Here is a 15,204-nt window from a genome sequence, read left to right as displayed (position 1 = left end):
GACACAGTCCTTCCGGGTGATCTTGTATCCGTCCGGGATGGCTATGACGATGTCTGGTGCCGAGGAGGCGTTCATCCATGTTTCCGTGAGGAAGGCAACATCTGGAGATGTTGAGTCGAGCAGGTTGCAGATTTTGACGGCGTGTCTGTGGACGGAGCGGGTGTTAAGCAGGATGCATTTGAGGTGGTTGTTGCTGGTGCCTGGCCTTTCGGGTGCGGTGATGGTCTGGGGGCAGGTGAACTTGCAGACTTGGCAGGTGAAGGGTCCGTGGGTGCGTTTCGGTGTGGCACAGTAGCAGGTGGGGTTCCGGTCGGGTTTGAGTGCGTTGAGGGTGGCGTCGTTGTACGTCCGTCGTGTAGGCTGGCATCGTTGAGGACCAGGGGTCCTGGCGCTGGGCGCGGTCCAGGCGCGGACGGGCGCAGACGGGCTTGCCTTTGGCGCGCCTTCGCCCCCCCCCAATTCCTGTTCCCCTTTTGATAACTAGGTTAGTTGAAGTTAATGCAGCTTTTCGACGGTCAGACTCTGGAATTACCATTAACTGTGACTTGGTAGGTACGGGCTCGGTACAGTCACATACACCTGCTGAATTCACCCTCAGTCCCCCGCCACATACATTTACCCCTTTATCAATAATTTTCACCATCTGTAGTTCGATACATTAGAGTCTCTTCAAAAGGGGTTGTAGCGAGCGGGACAAGATACTTTCAAGATCTTAGGAGGGTGACCCGACTGTCTAGGGCCGGGTATAATCTTTTTTGCCGAGCCCTTTCCCCCACCTAAAGTCATAGTTGAATTTATCGGACTATGGGATTTGCCTCCTCTCATTTTCTTCACTGGTGGTTCAGCAGGAGAACCTGTAGAGTTTAAACAAACAGTGCCATTTAATTGAGAGTCTGTAGTCCGTACGGGTAACCCTGGTTGCATAATAACCACAGTTCCTACCCCCACTGGCTCAATTGTGGAAGCATTATGATGAGGAGTTAGCAATACCTGATCCACCTCGCCTCCAGTAAGTCTCTCCTCTGCTCTCTCAATTTCTTTTGACCATGCGTTGGCCGCCTTCATAAGAAAGGAGTCCAAGGTATTTACAGTATCTCCTCCTTGTTCCTGCAATGTTGTTTTCCTTTTCTCCATGTTTTATCCCAAGCGTTTAATGGGGTGGCTAGCCCAGCTTCCGGCGAGCGTGGACGGGCCCACACTTGCCCCGGCGTGTCCCACGCCACGGGCCGGCATCAGTCTTATCTAGCGCCTCCTGGCACTTGGAATTACGGCAGATGGAGTCCAGGCAACACCCCACAACTTCACCGGAGCTCCCATAGCCTCTAGTTTTCATTCCTTTTTTCATAATTTCTAACTGACTTTCCCCTCCTATCTGTTTTTACTGTGTTTGTGCTACTGAAAAGTAAGGACCGATTTTATCAAACATTTTAATAATCAATGCACTTGTGCATTTGTCTGTTAGGGGCAAAAGTCCTTCCTTCTGCTTGATAATGCTGTGCTGTTGGATCTGTTTGCGTAATGGGCTCGAAGTGTTCACCTTTCCGGTACGCTCTCTGTGTCCTTGTTGGACAGCCCAGCATGCACAGTATCCTTTCAAAGGTATCATATATTTCTGCATCTAGCTTTGGCATACTAATAATCAAGTAGTGTTCCATGTTTCCAATCGATCAATTATGTGTTCAACTTCAAAACATCTTTGTTGTCTTATGAGTTCAGAGTCAGTTGCTCTGGTCTGAGGTCCCTTGCCTTGTGCAGGTGCATTCTTCATTCACTTTATTATACTTCAAAATACTTAGTTAAAGAAGAGCATTAATCTGTTTGAGTTCACATTTTACCACCAAGTTATTTTGAAGATATTTTTGGATTTCTAAGGAGTTACTAATGAGAAAACCCAAGGTACTGTCTCTAAATGTGTAGTTGAATATCCTTTTAAAACACTACCTCTTCAGAAATAGTCTTAAGCATTTTTATCATTACTTTGAGAAAAGCACATTGAGGGTGTGTCTCAATACCATCCGACAAAACTCAAAGTGCCATCCTGTGTCACAAACTCTGTTAGATGACTAGAATCCGTGTCTAGTTTTGCCTGATGGTATACGGCATGAAGATCAAATTTGGAAAACAATTTGGACTAACCTACAGAACTTGTGAGATCCTCCATACAGGGAAGAGATACATTCTCCACCCAAATAGCATTGTTAAGCCAACACAAGTCCATGCTCCAAGTTAATTTGCCTGTTATTCTTTTTAGCCAAGATGAAAGGTGGCCACCATATAGTGGTGTTCACTTCCAAAATGATACAATCTTCTTACACCTTTTAAATTGTCTTACTCCGTTCCCCTCTTACAATTGGAGACACTGAAAAATAGTCCAAAAAACACAAGGCTCCGAAAGGTAACCTCAAGGTTGTTTTATTACTGTCTCAATCACAGCTTCTTACAAAAAAAATTCAAACACACAGAATCTTCCTTTCTGCCCTATTATAGAATGGTGAACATTCTGATGATACCTGAAGCTGATCGTCACAGACCGTGAATGCAGCAGCTTAATATTCCACAGGAACATTAAGAAGGCAATGTTTGACTTTAACAATCTGCTCTTTGAAGAAAAAGTTGCAAAAAATAAATAAATAAACTTTATGCATCATAAAAACTCAAACACTTGTTCAGACCTTTGCACCTAATTTCGGGATGTTTCAGAATCTACTAAAGATATGGGATCGTTCTCCCCAGATCAGCTTGATGCCACCATCCTAGAAAAAATAGTCCTTTTTGTGCAACATAATGTTTTTCTGTATATTGTTTTATGGTTTAAACCAATTTCCGCCCCAAAATATACAAATAATATTTTGCTCCCTTCAGTGGTAGTCACAACCGGAGGTAATAATGTCTTGTTTGCCCAGAATTTCATGAACTTATCCTATGAAAATATGGTAATCCTAGCTCCCGCACGTAGTAATTATTATATAGTTACTTTATCAATAGAGATGAGTATGCATGTGAAAGGAAAAGCCTCTTTTTGTATGATGCTGCTGTTTTTTCGACTGAGTGTACTTCAGTCAGCTAACCAGACCTCCGTGCCCTGACCTTAAAATCTGTAAGTGATTGGCTTATACCCAATCTGAATAAGCTAACTGTAAGAATCTCTCCAGGCAGTTGCGAAATTAATGAGTCCATCGCGGAGATGTGGAGGAGAAAGTAGTTTATTCCAACATAAGGAGAGGAAACCCAGCCAGCTCTTAACAGCTTCTCTGGCTCATCTCTCCCCCTCAAGATTCTAGCTTGACATATCTATCATTCCAAGGTCTCACTAGCCATGAAATCACCATCTATGCCTCAGATACCACATACCGCCCTCCTTTAACAACTAAACAAAACAAGCTATGTCTTGAAAATCATGGAAACAGAAGCAACAAGTGAGTAGATATTACAGTGCTCAAGACATTTGAGTAGAGGAAACATAAAGCACAGGAAGGTATCAAATGTATGACATATTCTAAACAAAATCCTTCAAATATTCTGTTTTTCTCACTTCTCTATGAGACATTCTTGGCCCAACTTTCCCTTGAGGGTCAATAACATCCCCTCCTTTTCCCAAGGTACTCCCCAGGTACCCCTTAGGCAAAGAGGAATCCAGAGGAGCAATGTTCACCGTCACTCTTCCAAGGTTCCAAATGTGATGATCTTGTGTCCTCACTGCATTTTTGAAAACTTTAATGACTTTGATAGGTTGGGAATATTTTGCTTCTTTACCAACCCTCCCGGGATGTTTGATCATTGCCAAATCATCACCCACAGCCCCCACAGTTTTCTTTACAGCTTTTTTCTTATCAAAATAAAATTTTCTTTTAACACTTTTCTTTTTTCTTTTTCATCACAGGTCTCTGCCGACCCCCCCACCTTTATTTCCAATTCAAAATACCGCACCCAAGAAGGCTCAAACAAGGTAATAGGACGTTTCCCTCTAAACCGCTCAAATGGAGTCTTCCCTGTTGTGCTATGGGGTGTCAACCTATACAATTCAATTTCTTTTCCACTTCAAGGAATTGGACTTTGCAAGCATAATGGTTTCTTTCAGAACCCTGTTTACCACTCTGAGACAAATGGGATGGTGGAAGGGTTAGAGTGCACACTTGTATGCTATGCCACATGCATTCAAAAATTCTTCCATCTCCTTTGAGACCAACGAACCCCGTTGTCAATAGAAAGAGTTTCAGGAATACCTTCCCTAGCTATCAGACTCCCCAAGAAACTCAAAACTTGTTTGGTTTCAACTCTCATTGTCCGACATACTTCATTCCACCGTGAATGCAAATCCACCACACCAACTCACGTTTGATGCCCCTGCTATAAATTGGACCAAGGATGTCCAAAGCAAACTCCTTCCATGGCCAGAGGGGCGTTGTCTCCCCGAGATGGGCTGTACCCTAGGTTTCTTAGATTTCTCATTCAAAGAGCATGGTAAACAGTCTTGTATCTTTCTTCCTATCTGTATGTCCATACATCTGATGCAACCTCTCCTATGTCTTGGACATGCCCAAACGTGATTCATGAGCCAAGTCTATCAGTTCACGTTAATTAACCGAAGGCACTAGTCGAGGACCCCGACACAAAAGACCACCACATGTGTTCAACTTTGTTTCCTTGAATGTCAACCCTTCCTCACCAAAGACAACACTTCCATGAGTAAGGTTCCAGAGTCTAAGTTTCCATGTCATTGCTCCTCTGAGATTACATTATTCTCCAACACACACACACAAACTCAGACTCCTCATCATACATATCAGAATCACTTTCGCCATGGCTCTCCTTTGAGACCAACCTGGATAACGTGTCGACAATCCTGTTCTCCAACACTGGGATGTATTTCATGTGAAAATCTAACTCTTGCAAAGCTACGACCCACTTAGCTATTCTCACCGAAACTGAGTCAATCCCCTTTTTGCATAAAAATCTCACGTTTGTAGTCCATTCTACCCTTAAATCTCATGCCCCACAGACATTTCTTCAACTTCTTGATGGCCCAAAATACTGCCAGAGCCTAACACTCAATCACCTAATACCTTGACTCTGCCTCTTTCAATCCGTGCCAAACAAACATGATGGTATCCATGCCACCATCACTCTTCTCCTGCTGCAGAACTGCACCCAAACCTTTATGGCTGGCATCAGTGGTGATGACTGATCTCCGAGGACCAAAATTCTTCAATTTGGGTGTTGAACTGAGCTTTTCCTTTGAACGCAAAAAAAAGCTTCAACCCATAAAAACGCTGTACATTTCTTCAACAATTGTCTCATGTTGACACTCAATTTTGCACATATTTTTAAAGTACTCAAACAGCCCCAAAAACTTCATGACTTCTTCACTCGCAGAGGGTGAGGACATGCGCTCAATGGTAATACCCAACTCAGCCGTGGGAGCTATCCCATCACCAGTGATGTGCTCCAAATAATCAATGTTAGTAGTGGCAAATTTGCATGTGAGCTGTAGATCACATGCATTTCATAGCCTGCCATCTGGTGTTGGGTCCGGATGTTTGCACTTTGTTTTTCTTCGAAGGAGTCTTATCCAGTCACGATGTAGGTGACTCCTCCTTTCGATGATAGTGCGCATGGGCATCGACCCCATTGTTCGATTGTTTTTTTTCTGCCATCGGGTTCGAATGTGAATTGCTGCGCTCTGGTTCAACACCATATCTCGGGTTCCCCTCGGCGCGCAATCCACTACCCTTGACGATGTTGTTCTCAATTGCGTTTTTTGTTCTCCGAATATTGTTTCGAGTCAAGGTCTTCTATCGGAAGATTCGTGAAGGGCCGTTGGGCCTACCCGTGTCGGGCTCGCTAGCAGTCGATGGAACGGACTCCATTCAAATTCTGTCCCGGGTGTCGCACTAAGTTTCCATGCACCGACTTGCAAGAAGTGTGCAATTTTTGTCTTACACCGGGTCACGACAAACGAGACTGCAACGCGTGCCGGTAATATCGATCCAAGACGACACTCCGTGACCGTTGGGCTCCATGTCACGAAATGCACCAACAAAGCGGCTTCCCAACAAACATCTTCAATGAAGATTCCGACCAGGAAGAATTCAATGCACAAGGAGCCGAAGAAGAGGGGGAACACATCTCTGTGTCGGAAGCTGACTCCAACATGGAAGAACAAGAGCAATGACACTGGATCAGCGTACCGTGAGTACAGACACCCCTCTGCCCCAACATTTGTTGAAGAAAAAGGCTCTGGTCCTTCCTCTGCCAAAAAGTATGGCACCCAAAGGGAAAACAACTGTTCCATCCAAAGAGCCTTGTTTTGACGTTCCGCCTACAAACATGGATCCGAAACAAAAATGACTGGTTATCCATCCAGATACTGGGCATATTCATGTGAAACTGCCAGAGACACATAAAATGGGCTCATAAAAGGATTACCACATTCCTTTAAAACTCAAGAATGTGGGTACTAACCCTTCTTCTCCTCCCATTACACCTCCTTCACCCATTGACCTATATTTGCTCATCACACCCCCAAATTTCCCACAACCTCAATCAACTGATATACAAGACGAAGGGAATGGGGATGAAGATATGCCACAGGACACTAATGACCCCTGGGAGGACTATAATACAGATCTGATCAGACAACGATTGGATCTATACCCTTCCCAACCCCCACCACCTTGTGACAACATCGGGTATATAGAGCTACATAATAGGGCTGCTCAATACCATGGGGTGGAATTACCTAAAGAGGCTCTTGAAGAGGATTTTCTATTTGAGACCTTAATTTCCTCTCGGATATCAACACCAACTCTATCTATGCTTAAGGGAATGCTTAAACATACTGACGAGATTTTTAAAGACCCTGTGCCGGCAAGAATTATCACGCCCAGAATTGAGAAAAAGTACAAGCCAGCACCTACTGACCCCACTTACATTGGGGTCATCTTCCATTAGACTCCCTTTAGTCTCCAATGCTCGCAAAAGAGAACTCCCAAACTACAGGAGATCGGACCTCCTCCTGATAAGCAGTAAAAATTAATTGATGCCTCGGGCAAAAGAAAAGCATCGCAAGCTGCCAATCACTGGCGAATTGCAAATGCTTGCTACGACAGAGCTCATTATGATGAGCTAGAAAAATTAATGCCGTTTTTACATGTTGAGCACAAAACCAAAGCCTTTACCTAATGCAGAAGGGGAAATTAATTGCCAATATTTCTATTAGGTTCGCCTTAGACGCAGCAGACACAGCAACCCGCGCAGTTAACACCAGTGTGTCGCTACGCAGACATGCTTGGCTCAGAATTTCGGGGTTCAAACCTGAGGTCCAAGCTTCTATTCTGAACCAACCTTTTGATAAAGAGCACCGATTCGGCCCTACAGTGGACACTTCTATAGAGAAGATGAAAAAAGATGCAGAGGTCACGAAATCCAGGGGGCCTTTGTAACTCCCTTCCAATCGGGGGTCATTTCAGTGCTCATTTTACAGAGCTGGCTCAAAAAACACTTAATCAGAGAATCCCTCCTCCTCTTACAAGAACAATAATCAATCGCTTTCGTCAAGAGGTTACTTAAGAAGAGGATTTAGAGGGCGCAACGGCAAGATAAGAAGCAGTTACTTTAGAGGAGGATTTATAGGGAACAACAGGAAGGTAAGAGGCAGAGGCAACTCAACACGCACTTCCCCTGCAAACCCCAAACAGGGACTTTCTATCCTCTACCCCTGATCATTCCACGCCTGTTGGGGGCTGTCTCTCCCAATTTCTACCCGTCTGGAATACAATAACCTTAGACAAATGGATTTTATAAATTGCCCAATATGGTTATTGCCTGGAACTTACAGAAACTCCCCCAAACATTCCTCCAAGCTCAAATGCAATGTCTCTGCCTTCTCAAACAAGCAGTTCTCTCTCTGTTACAAAGAGGAGCTATAGAACCAGTCCCGTTACAATATCAAGGGGCAAGTGTATACTCCCTATACTTCTTAATTCCCAAAAAAGACGGCTCTCTGATACCTATACTGGATGTCTGACACCTGAATCTATGCATCCAATCGGATCACTTTCATATGGTGACACCCCAACAAGTACTCCCACTCCTTCAGCAAGACGACTTTCTGTCAACTTTAGATTTAAAGGATGCTCACTTCCACATCCCGATATATCCCGCTCACCACAACTACCTTAAGTTTGTGGTAGGGGGGCAACATCACCAATTCAAAGTGCTCCCATTCAGAGTCACTACTGCTCCAAGGGTTTTCGCCAAATACCTGGCAATAGTTGCAGCTCATTTGCGAAGACAACACATTCACGTCTTCCCTTACTTAGACAACTGGCTCACAAAAGCAAGCTTGCAAGCAAACTGTCTACGACATACTCGCAAAACATTGCAGCTGCTCCACGATCTTGGATTCTCAGTCAATCTGTCCAAGTCCCATCTCCAACCCTCCGACACGCAAGCGTACTTGGGAGCCACTCTAGATACACAAGAAGCTCTGGCCTATCATAATCTGGCCAGAATCCGCAATATTCAAACTCTACTTTCCCAGTTTCAGCCTCATCACTCATTGCAATGTATTTCATACAGAAACGAGGGGACACACTCTCTCCAACTGTCAAAATTAGCACAGACCATCTGGAGGTGGGCCATACGTCACAAAATGTATCTCCTCGCAGAACACCTTACAGGAGTAGAAAATCAAATTGCGGATCTGCTCAGCAGACACAGACAACAGATTCACGAGTGCGAACTCCACCCTTGAGTGCTCCCGTACTTTCAGATGTGGGGCGTCCCAGACATAATTATGTTCGCTACAAACCAAAATGTAAAATGCACACACTTTGCCTCCAGGTATCCACACCCATTGTCCAGAGGCAATGCACTATGAATGAATAGGTCACAGATTCCGCCTCTCCCACTCATTCCACTAGTAGTTCAGAAGCTTAGGCAGGCATCCCTGACACTAATCCTAGTCGCTTCCACATGGGCCCATCAACCGTGGTTCACCACCCTGTTGGAGTTCTCAGTAGTCCATCACCAAAAACTACATCTTACACCCAATCTCCTCACGCAGAGCTGTGGAGAGATAGAACACCAAGATCCCGGTCTCCTCAACCTTGCGATCTGGCACTTGAAGTCATAGTTTGGCTACCTCAATCTTCCGCAACACTGCATGAACAATATCAAAGCTAGTCATCCTTCTACAAGTGCTTGCTATGCAGCAAAGCGGAAGCAGTTTGTTATTTATTGTAATAACAATCAAATCAACCCGCTTGATGCTTCAGTTCAAAACATCATCTGCTATTTACTGCATCTACAGCGTTCAAAGTTGGCGTACTGATCCATACGCTTACATCTTGCTGCAATAGCTGCATACCTTCAAAATAGACAACATCTGTCTCTCTTTAGAGTGCCTGTTATTGAGGCATTTATGGAAGGACTCAAAAGAGTAATTCCCTCAGGACTTCCACCTGGCCCAGTGTGGAATCTCAATATTGTCCTCACCAGACCGATGGGTCCACCCTTTGAGCCATTGCACAAATGTGAGCTGCAATTTCTCACTTGGAAAGTCGCTTTCCTCATAGCTATCACATCACTGAGGAGAGTAGGTGAGATTCAGGCATTAACCATACAGGAACCATTTTTACAAGTACACCAAAACAAAGTGTTTCTTCGGACTAATCCTTCATTTTTACCCAGGGCGATTTGTGCCTTCCGTATCAACCAATCTTTTGAGTTGCCTGTTTTCTTCCCTCAACCAGATTCTGTGGCAGAACCTGCTCTACATACCTTAGACATTAAAAGAGCATTACTCTACTACATAGAAAGGACAAAACCTTTCAGTAAAATGAAGCAACTCTTTGTGACTTTTGCTCCATCTCATAAAGGCAATCCCATTTCAAAATGAGGTATTGCCCGGTGGATAGTCAAATGCATGCAGACATGCTATGCAAAAGCGAAGCACACATTAACAATTCCCCCTAGAGTGCACTCCATTTGCAAATTAGGGGCTTTTATTGCTTTCTTAGGAAACATCCCCATAGATGACATCTGCAAAGCTGCAAAATGGTCTACACCTCACAGATTCACAAAACACTATTGTGTAGATGTGTTAGCAAGACAGAAGGCTAGTGTGGGCCAGGCAGGTCTACATACTCTTTCAAACCACTGCAAAAGCTACCGGTTAGCCACCGCTTTGGGAGATTACTGCTATAAAGTCTATTCAAAGCATGTGCTCTACAGCTCACATGCCTCGAACGGAAAATGCTACTTACCCAGTATGCATTTGTTTTTGGCATGTAGAGCTGTAGATTCACATGTGCCCTCCCGCCTCCCCAGGTCCCTGTACCTGTTACACTAATATCTTACTTAGATACATGCACATGGACATCTCTATTCTACTACTCTTACTAACTCCATTACCACCCTCTGCTGGAAAACAATCTAACAATGGAGTTGATGCCCAGGCGCACTATCACAGAAAGGAGGAGTCACCTACCTCGTGACTGGAAAAGACTTCCTTGAAGAAAAACAAAGTGCAAACATCAGGACCCAACACCAGATGGCAGGTTATGCAAAGCATATGAATCTACAGCTCTACATGCAAAGAACAGATGCATACTGGGTAAGTGGTATTTTGCTTCTCAGCTTTGATGGTAAGATTGGTACTCTTCAACCTTTCCAATACTTTCCTAAGACAAGCATTGTGTTCTTCCAAAATCCTTGCCAAAGACAAGAATATCATCTTGATACACACAGACACCCACAACCCCTTGTAGTACTTTTTCCATGGCATGTTGAAAAACTGACGCCACTAATAACAAACCAAACAGCAGTAGAACATATCTCAAAGTACCAAAAGGGGTAATAAATGCCATGTAATCTCTAGAAGAGTCCTTCAGCTCAAGTGATAGGCCGAGGTGAGATCGATAGTGCTAAATACGTTTGCACCCCCAAGTAACAATAACAATTCAGAGATGTTCAGGAGGGGATACCTATTAACAATCTGGTTTAGGTGCCTGAAATCTACACAGAGTCGTAAACTGCCATTAGCCTTGCGTGCTGCAACCACAGGTGTAAGCCACTCTGTCCTTCTACCTCCTATATAATTCCTCTAACTTTCAGTTTCCCAATCTCCTCCTGCATTGCATCTCTGAGATCTATGTGGACATTCCTAACCTTACAACGTACAGGTTGGACCTCAGCCACCAACCTTATTTTATGCTGATAACCTTTCAAGCAACCTAGATCCTCTATGAACACATTAGGACATTCATTCCTTAAGGCAAACGGGGGATCACAATTGGGATCGAACATGACGCCAAGTTCACCTTGATGTATCCAACTTATGATACTATCCCCTTTTTCAGAGACATAAATCTTACCTGGAACATATCTTTCTTTATACTCAATGAGCCCCTTAAAAAACTCTTGTAGGCATATATGTTCACCTCCATATGCGTTTGGGACAATATCTGGTTTCAACAATTCAATTTTCCCTGCAAGTTTCTCCTGGTAAAATGTTTTAGAGACATTTGTGATCTTTGCACCAGGTTAATTTTTTTGATCACCTTCTGCTGGACCATCCTCTACTGTAATCCGTTTTACACACATACTGACACTTCTTGCCTTGCACACAGACGCAAAGTCCCCTGTTGGAACTGGCCCTTCTTGCAGGGTCATCCCCAAACTTTTTGCTTCTTCCTCCCTCATTCTTCCTGTTCCTGGCTGTTGGCAATAGGACTCTGAGCACTTTACCACTGCTGATCAGTGCTAAAGTGCATATGCTCTCTGTGTAAATTGTTATTCTGATTGGATATACATGTTTGGCATATTTGTATCACCATGAAGTCCCTAGTAAAGAGCACTGGGTGTGCCAGGGCTGGTGATGACAAATGCTACTAGTGGGCCTGCAGCACTGATTGTGCCACCCACAGGAGTAGCTCTAAAAATGGTGTCTCAGGCCTGCCACTGCAGCGCCTATGGGCAGTTTAGAACTGCCATGTCCTCCTGGTCAGTGTCCCCACTGACCAGGCCTAACCCTTCCCTTTTCGTGCACATCAGTCACCCCTATGGAAGGCCCAAGGTACCCCCCTGGGCAGGGTGCCGTGTATGTGAAAGGTAGAGCATGTACTAGTGCAGGTGACATGCTCTGGTAGTGAATTACAGCCATTTTCGTTTTTCACTATTGTAAGGCTATCTTGCTCCATAGGTTAACATGGGGGATGCTGGCTACAGTGGTTAACAGCATTTCTTCCCATAGGAACACGATAGGACATAGGTATCTAGTATCCCTGAACTCAGAATTTAATAATACATCTTTTAGGAAAGGTGGTTTTTAAATCCTGTGTTTGAGAACAGCACTTTTAGAAAGTTGCTGTTCTCTTGTCTGACCCTTCTGTGTGCCTGGGCCTGTTTGTGTATTGACTGTCTGGTTTGTGAGTGACAGGGACTGGGGAATTCCCCCAGAGGCTGGATGAGTCAGCACTAGGCTGAATGAATGCAATTGCAACCTGAGTGGTGGGAGAAGTTAGCACCTGGGCTGAATATGGCTGTGCCAGCCTGCCACAATGCTGGCTCCACCTCCTGCTGGGCGGCTGAGGACCCTGCCCCTCACTCTGAAAGGAAAGATGCAGCCAGCAAAACAAAGTGCTCAGGATCCACCCAGAACTGGTTCAGACCGGGCTCAGGGCCCACATGCACAGAGAGGACAAAGACTTTAGGGGTATAAGTACAGGACCCCTGACAACAGAAAATTAGATCATCCTGGAAACAAGAAGGAACCTCTGCCAAGGAGAAAGCTGACTTTGAAGAAGGAAGACTGTCCTGCTGTTGCTCTGCTGGACTGACCTGCTGTTGCTTTGCTGCCAAGGAGAGGGGAAGGACTTTGCTGTGAGCTGTGTCCCCTGTCTTGCAGGAATCTCCAAGGGCCTGAGAAGAGCTGGCTCCCTGTTTTTGAAGTCCCAGGAACAAAAGGACTTCACCCCCAGTCTCCCTGAACTCTGCTGAGAGAGTTCTGTCCTTCCTAGAGTGCTTGATCCAGTTGTGGGGCCTCTGGAAGTTGATCCTGAGCTGGGAAGCTTGAAACTAAGCTGAGAGACTTTTGAAGCTGAAAAGTGTCGCATCGCTCGCTTGCGGAGCGCATCCCCGACAGTGCGAGAAGTTTCCCACCGCTACGAAGGTCGAGATCGGCGCAGCGCCTGACGCCGCTGCCGGAGCCGTCGCATCCTTCGTTTGCGGGACGCACCAGACCGGTGCGGGAGAATCGAACATCGCTGCGAGTGTCGTCGCAGAGCCTGTCATCGCTGGGTGAGATCGCCGCACCGCTTGCTTGCGGACCGCATCACGTCGCTGCGAACATCGTCGCAGAACCATCGCATCGAGGAGCTGCGAGAGAGAGGATCACCGCTGGACCGCGCATCGTCGCCCCGGAGATCGTCGCAGCCCCTACGAGAGCATCGCATTGTGCCTTTGCGAGAACAGACTTCCTACGGAACCTACGCACCGAAATCCACGCAAGCTGCCTTCCTCCCCATACAGACCGGATTCGTCGCCACACGCCCGCTGCTGCAGCGGGGCTGTCGCATCGCCTCCCCAGGGTCTCAGGAGTAACGCATCGCTTGTTTCCACCGCACCAGCTTCCTGCTTGTGGAACTTTGTTGCATCTAAAAGGTACTGTGAGTAAACGTGACGCAACTGTGAAATTTTCACGCATCTGTGGATTATTTGATCGCAACTTGAAGAACTTTGATTACAACCTGAAGAACTCTTTTGAAACCATATCCTTGAACTGTGTATGTTGGATTGTTGACGTTTTGGTCTTGTGTAGTTTAGAATAAATATCTTTATTTTCCTAAACTGTTGTGGAATCCGTTTGTGGTGTTTTCACTGTGTTACTGTGAGTGTTGGTACAAATACTTTACGCATTGCCTCTGGTTAGCCTAGACTGCTCAGGCCAAGCTACCTAGAGGGCGAGCAGGGGTTATCTAAGAGGGTTATCTCCTTGCCCTGACTAGAAGCAAGGGTCCCTATTTGGACAGTGGTACCTACCTCTGCCAACTAGAGACCCCCAGTTCTAACATCCCCTTTTTTATTGCACCTGGTATACCTTGCTCTCAAGGCAGGACAAATCTTGTCATTAGCCAGATGTCCTGTTTTTTTGCACCTGTAACACTTGCATGGGTTTACCCTCTGTTTCACTGCACTCTCTCACTCTTCATGTTAAGCTTCTTCAATTTCTCTTTCACCGCTTGTACACTCTGGTCTTTTTCCTTCTTTATTGTTGCCACACATTTCATAGAGTGTTCAACCCTTTTGGCAACATGCAATACCTCATCTAATGAAGGTTCATCTCTCATCCACATTCCTCCTTGACCCTTTCCATGTCACATCCCAACATGAATTAGTAGCTAATTCTTTCATCAAGAAGACCCCAAATTTACAAGAGAAAGCTAGTTTTCTTAATTCAGTGACATCACTTTCTACAGATTCACCTTATTTTTGAAGCCTCCTTGCAAAATTATACCTCTCTAGTATAGTACTCACTATTGGTAAAAAAATAAAATAAAGTTTGTCCAATTTTTTAATGCAAATTTCATCATCATTTAAGTCTTTGGCCTCTGTAGCAGCAAGATCTGGGAGATGATCAAAAATGTCTTGCCCCTCAGAGCCTAAACAACGGAGCAGCAAGGAAGATCTTCTCTCAGCATTCGAAGATGCCCCACATACCTTAGCATACCTTTCAAATATGTTCTTCCACTTTTTCCACTTCATGGGAGGATTACCAGGAGTAGTGAGGAAAAAAGGTGGTGCAGGTATATTTTGCATACTTAAAAACAATTACGTAAGCACAAAAGCAGTACATGTTTAATGAGGGTTTCACTCAAAAGAGTCCCAAAAACAAGCCCAAAGAACTAACGTTTGTAAATGGGTTCTCATAAAATTTGACAACAGGACCAATGAACTCTGCTATGACAGAATTATAGAGTGTGTGCATCACTGTTGTTTTCTTGACAACGGAAACTTAGAGAGGATGGATGCACAAAGAAGTGAGCGTATCACTGCAATTCAGAGTAATAATAAGTAAGTGTGCCTGTCGCGGAACAGGCAGGAACAACATGAGCATGCTCTGGGAAGAGTGTCAAATATAACAATAGCTGCTCCAGGAAGCGTGGCCGTCACTGAACAGGCAACTGAGCCGACGAACAATGA

The sequence above is a fragment of the Lissotriton vulgaris genome, chromosome 3_1 (assembly GCF_964263255.1).
Source record: "Lissotriton vulgaris chromosome 3_1, aLisVul1.2, whole genome shotgun sequence".
Lineage (NCBI taxonomy): Eukaryota > Metazoa > Chordata > Amphibia > Caudata > Salamandridae > Lissotriton > Lissotriton vulgaris.
This window is presented reverse-complemented; position numbering follows the sequence as displayed.